Raw genomic sequence first — 6,938 nt, forward strand, 5'->3', positions numbered from 1 at the left:
GAGTGGTGGTGGCACACAGAGCCCAGCTCAGCCCTCCTCACCATGAGACCCTGAGGAGGTGGACTGCACATGTGACCTCCAGTCTGGAAAGGCACACATTGGGGATTGTAGCAGGAACTCTGTGTGTGATCTCTATAGAAGGGACCTTAGGAAAACAATATTGTCCTCTAATTTTAGTGCCATTGTTTTCTTTTGGACAATTAAATTGTCTCTTTGACCCTCATCATGGAGCCCAGAAGGTTACCTGCTCTGCTGTTGCCCTGACATGCCACAGCTATCATTTGGGCACAGAACCCCAGCCTGTCCCCAGTCACATGCATCTACTGATATAGGTCCAGGGTTCTCTGAAGATCCCTTACTATCACTTCTTTCAATGAGCCATGTTGGAAGCTGAGTATCAGCTTTAGTTTTGATGTGAGGAGCTCCAAACCCTCTTGTGTGAGACATTGGAAGAATTTGCAGAGTTGATGGGGTCAGATTCTGAAGGTTGGGATAAACCAGTGGATTAATGCATCAGCAAGGAGTGAGTGGATTTGGTAAATGTAGACAGTTAGGGTGTGTCTGTGGGATACAGGTCCCTGGAGGTGTTTATATTTAGGGGTTTATTTTTGATGAGTGGAGTGTTATTTTGATGTGGGGAGTGCCTCTCTCTCTCTCTCTCATTCCTCATGACACTGTCCTGTGCAGCTTTCCTTCTCCAAACACCTCTGACATGATGTTCTGCATTAACTGTGTCCTGACCAATGCAGTCAGATAGTGGTTGACTGAACCTTGTGTCCCACACCATGTTCTTGACAGGTATTTTGACCTCAGCAGTGCAAATATTGACTAAAATAGGAATCGGAATCCATAGAGATGACTTAGCCACTAACCTGGTTGTGTGGTTCAGAAGCTTTTGGAGCTTTTTGGTGTTTGTGGAAGATTATAGAATGCTGACAGCATTTTTTCAAAAGAAAAAAAAATTTGGATCCATTTTATCATGAGCGCTCATCATATATGATATATGGACATACGTACATTCAAACATATAACACAAAACACAAGTGTGCACACATAATATAATACATACAACACATAACATTATAGTAAAGGCCTTATAACTTTTTACAGGTGAAATCTCCATTGCAATGTTTAAAAACTCTATAGTCAAAAAATAGAACTGATCAGCAAAACAGTAACCTAGGTCTGTATGAGCTCAAAAAACAAAATAGAACTTCATGATATGGCAAAGGGCAATAATAAAATAGATATTGAAAAAAGCATCCTGGTTCTGTTGCAGATGTAAGAATAGCCAAACTGCAGTTTTGGATATCAGTTGTTATGGATTTGAGCCAAATCATCTTCTTTTTGGTCTGTAGAAATCGCTTTAGTTAATCTTTCTGGAATCCAAATCGGCTGCTGTTCTCCCTGTGGAAACACATAAACAGACCCCCGACTCCAGACAATCACTGGGTCAGGACCTTGGTTAATCTCTCTGGAATCCAAATCGGCTGCTGTTCTCCCTGTGGAAACACACAAACAGACCCCCGACTCCAGACAATTACTGGGTCAGGACCTTTCCATTGTCCTGTTAGAATATCCTTCCAAAGTACCTTGGGCTTATGTACATTTTTTGGACACATATGCCTTTCTGCAGCACTAAGTCCTGATGAATCCAAATTTAAAAAGTTTAGAGTAAAAAGGGTTATTTTAAGTTTATCTTTGGGGAATATATACCCCTTCCCAATTCCTTCTTTTTGCTTTAATAAGTACATTTTAATAGTTTGATGAGCTCTTTCAACTATGCCTTGTCCCTGTGGATTGTATGGGATTCCTGTTATATGAGTAATGCCAAATGTTGAGCAAAATTGTTTAAAAGAGGTAGAAGTATAACCAGGGGCATTATCTGTTTTTAACTGTTTTGGAACACCCACAGTGGCAAAATTTTGTAAGCAATGAGCTATAACATCTTTAGTTTTTTCTCCGGCATGAAGGGAGCCCATCAAAACTGCGGCATTTGGTGGCCCGTACGCAAATTCGTGAAGCGTTCCATATTTTTATCATCTTCCCGTAAATTTATGGGGACGAGATGTCCTAGATCAATTAGGTTTGACATTAACAAATAACATCAACCAAAATGCACCCACTATTATGACTAGACAAGGTTTTAGGAAAGGAAAAAGATTAGAAAAACAAGAACAAGGTATAGCAGCACCAATACAAATAGATCAAGGGAGAGACAGACATGGGTTGGATTTTCAGAAAGGGCCACTGAGACAATAAAAATTACTTGGAAATCAGAAAGACCAGTATGGGTTCCTCAGTGGCCCCTGACTAAAGAAAAGATACAAGCAGCCCATGACCTGGTCAAACAACAATTAGCAGAAGGACATATACAACCTTCTGTATCTCCCCATAATACTCCCATTTTTGTCATCAAAAAGAAATCTGGTAAATGGAGATTACTGCAAGATTTAAGAGCCATGAATAATGAGATGGTTATTATGGGACCTGCTCAATCAGGGATTCCTCAGTTGTCTGCTTTGCCAAAAACCTGGTATGTTTTAGTTATAGATATTAAAGATTGTTTTTTTTCAATTCCAATTCATCCTGAGGATAGTCCACGTTTTGCATTTACTATCCCTGCACTGAATCATGAAGGTCCTGATCAGAGATATGAATGGAAAGTACTCCCTCAAGGGATGGCTAACAGCCCAACTATGTGTCAAATTTATGTTAACAAAGTAATCCAGCCACTTAGAAATCAAAATCCTGAACTACAAATATTTCACTATATGGATGATGTATTATTAGCACACAAAGATAAAAATACATTGCTAGAATGTTATGCCACACTTACAAACTTATTAAAAAATTATAATCTAGAGATAGCAATAGATAAAGTACAATTAAATTTTCCAATTAATTATTTAGGAGTTCTATTATCCTCAACCATGGTCCGTCCACCAAAAATTCAAATACGAGTAGATCAACTCAAATCACTTAATGACTTTCAAAAGTTATTAGGAGACATAAATTGGATAAGGCCTTATTTAGGTATACCAACAGGAGAGTTGGGACCTTTATTTGATATCCTAAAAGGTCCATCAGATCCAAATTCACCCCGAATGTTAACGCCTGAAGCAAGAAAGGCATTAAAAATCATTGAAACATATATGGAAAATATGCATTTGGATAGAATTGATATAAGTTTGCCTTTATTATTTATTGTACTACCAACAAAAAATATTCCTACAGGAGTATTTTGGCAAGAAGGTCCATTATTATGGATACATTTATCTTATTCTCCTAACACTATTCTTACTAGGTATCCTGAGGCTGTAGGACAATTAATACTCAAAGGAATAAAAGCAGCAAAGGGAGTGTTTGGAATTTCTCCCAATAAAATTATTACTCCATATACTATGAATCAAATTGATGAGTTAGCTAATGAGTTAAATACTTGGGCAATAATCATGTGTAAATCTAATGTTTCATTTGATAACCACTTACCATCTAATCCTTTATTGTCTTTTTGGTCATTGCATCCTGTAATTTTTCCAAAAATGACAAGAAAAACACCTATCATAAATGCTCCAAATATATTCTCTGATGGGTCAAATAATGGCACAGCAGCAGTAGTTACCCCTGATCAAACTTTTACATTTTTAGTACCCAAACAATCAGCTCAAAAGGTAGAGCTTAATGCAGTTTTACAAGCTTTTGTGATGTTTAAAGATTCTGTATTTAATTTATTTTCTGATAGTCAGTATGTAGTTAATGCTATAGTATCTCTTGAAGATGCTGGTAGGATTTCCCCTTCTTCTACTGTTTTCTCTTTGCTTTCCACTATACAAAGTCTAATCTGGGACAGAAAAGATCCATTCTTTATAGGACATATCAGGGCACATACAGGATTGCCTGGAGCCCTTAGTTTGGGCAATGATTTAGCAGATAAAACTACACATGACATACATATTTTCTCTACACTAGAAGAAGCTATAAATTTTCATAAAAAGTTCCATGTCAATGCTAATACTTTACAAAAGCGTTTTAAAATAACTAAGGAACAAGCTAGACAAATAATAAAACAATGTCAAAATTGTGTGACCTTTTTACCACAAGTTAATCTTGGAGTCAATCCTAGAGGATTGATACCTAACCATATTTGGCAGATGGACGTCACACACTTGCCAGAATTTGGAAAATTAAAATATTTGCATGTTACTGTTGATACTTCTTCTGGATTTTTGATGGGCTCCCTTCATGCCGGAGAAAAAACTAAAGATGTTATAGCTCATTGCTTACAAAATTTTGCCACTGTGGGTGTTCCAAAACAGTTAAAAACAGATAATGCCCCTGGTTATACTTCTACCTCTTTTAAACAATTTTGCTCAACATTTGGCATTACTCATATAACAGGAATCCCATACAATCCACAGGGACAAGGCATAGTTGAAAGAGCTCATCAAACTATTAAAATGTACTTATTAAAGCAAAAAGAAGGAATTGGGAAGGGGTATATATTCCCCAAAGATAAACTTAAAATAACCCTTTTTACTCTAAACTTTTTAAATTTGGATTCATCAGGACTTAGTGCTGCAGAAAGGCATATGTGTCCAAAAAATGTACATAAGCCCAAGGTACTTTGGAAGGATATTCTAACAGGACAATGGAAAGGTCCTGACCCAGTAATTGTCTGGAGTCGGGGGTCTGTTTGTGTGTTTCCACAGGGAGAACAGCAGCCGATTTGGATTCCAGAGAGATTAACCAAGGTCCTGACCCAGTGATTGTCTGGAGTCGGGGGTCTGTTTATGTGTTTCCACAGGGAGAACAGCAGCCGATTTGGATTCCAGAAAGATTAACTAAAGCGATTTCTACAGACCAAAAAGAAGATGATTTGGCTCAAATCCATAACAACTGATATCCAAAACTGCAGTTTGGCTATTCTTACATCTGCAACAGAACCAGGATGCTTTTTTCAATATCTATTTTATTATTGCCCTTTGCCATATCATGAAGTTCTATTTTGTTTTTTGAGCTCATACAGACCTAGGTTACTGTTTTGCTGATCAGTTCTATTTTTTGACTATAGAGTTTTTAAACATTGCAATGGAGATTTCACCTGTAAAAAGTTATAAGGCCTTTACTATAATGTTATGTGTTGTATGTATTATATTATGTGTGCACACTTGTGTTTTGTGTTATATGTTTGAATGTACGTATGTCCATATATCATATATGATGAGCGCTCATGATAAAATGGATCCAAATTTTTTTTTTCACGTGATTTATATGGTTTAATTTAAATTGGGTAAACAACTGTTGAGGATTGTTTTAATATGTAAAGAAAAAAGAAGGTTAACAGATCTGTTTGTTTACTTTCACCTTTCCTTTTCATTATATTTAATAATTCTCTTAAAGATAATGTAAATTGTTAAGAAAATTGTTTTCTTTTAGTGCCTTCTGTAATGTTACATAATTTTTTCTTTAGCCATTATTGCCAGAATTCCTATCTTCATCCCAGTGCTAGTGAAGTCAAAGATAAAACCAATCTACAGCTTCTACAATAGCCATCACTGAACTGCTTGCAGAACTTGCCTGGACACACTGTGAGCTCACCTGTATGCATTGTGAACTATCTGTTGGTGCAGTGACTTGTGGTAGTGTTGGGGTATTTTTGCTGATGATGTCACCGATGGTACAATTTTTCAAAGGAGCCCTCAATTGGCTTAATGTCATGGCATTTTGCATCCTCCTCTACTAGTGATGGTCTAAAATTTGGGGGCCAACAGAGGTGAGGCAAAGAACCTCACCCCCCCACTGGTGCAAAGGCCTATCCACAAGTATGGCTGTATGCTGGACCGGTAGTCAGTGACGGGTATGATCCAATTGCAGTGGTACCAACCTAAGACAGGAGGCTGACGCCTAGAGGTCAGTTCATCCGATGACGGGTAAGGACCATATGTTGAATTGGACTGCCTAACAGGCACGGTCCCTAAGCCACATGCTTGTTGTTTAAACAGAGAGGGGGAGATGTTGAGAGCCACAGCCAAAGGGGCCCCAGCAAACTTCCAGCTGTCAGCAAACTTCCAGCTGCTGGCTGATGATTGGCTCACAGCGGCCCCAGCAACATCTAGCTGATTGGCTCCTCGGCCCCAGCAACATCTAGCTGATTGGCTCCTCTGCGGTGATGCTCATTGGACTGTTTCCCTGCCCTTTCAGACCACGGAGCTGCTCATTGGGGGACTTTTTTGGCTCCGCCCACGTGACCCAGCCAATCGGCCTCAAGAGCAGGAGGATTGTGGGAGGTGGAGAGAAGCTTGTGTGGGAGAGAGAGGCTTGGGGAAAGCCGGTGGTGGCAGTTGAGGCTCTGAGGGTTTTTCCTGAGAGACTATTTTGTTTGTCGTGTGTGGTTCTAAAAATAAAGTTAGTTTCTTTTGACAAGTGGCTCCTGATTGTGCCCAGCCAGACTGCGGCAGCAGGGTACAGGCAGGAACAGAGCCCTGGGCCACTGACTCCTTGTGCACAAAATGTCTCCCTCACAGGTGGCTCTTCCCTGTTTAAATCGCTCTTGTTTAGATCCATTCATTTATTCAATAGGTAACTTGAGGACCTTGTCCAGGCCTGAAAGGTGCTGGAGCTACAGAGATGTATTTCACAAGCACATCCATCTGGCCCCATCGCCACATGGCATTATGGGCCATGCCTGGTGTTTGTCGTGTGTGGTTCTAAAAATAAAGTTAGTTTCTTTTGACAAGTGGCTCCTGATTGTGCCCAGCCAGACTGCGGCAATAGAAAGATTTAAAAACACACACTGGAAAAGTGTCAGACAACTTTGTGTGAGTTTGATACGGGGAGGGGCTTATGGTGGGAGCTGAGGAGACCATAATTCTGTCACAGAATTGCCTACTTTCCCCCATGTCCTGATTCCTCTTGTGAAGCTGGTTTAAAGGTGA

The sequence above is a fragment of the Marmota monax genome, unplaced genomic scaffold, assembly GCF_021218885.2.
Source record: "Marmota monax isolate L192 unplaced genomic scaffold, Marmota_monax_Labrador192_F-V1.1 WCK01_AAM20220418_F8-fsc00395, whole genome shotgun sequence".
Taxonomy (NCBI): domain Eukaryota; kingdom Metazoa; phylum Chordata; class Mammalia; order Rodentia; family Sciuridae; genus Marmota; species Marmota monax.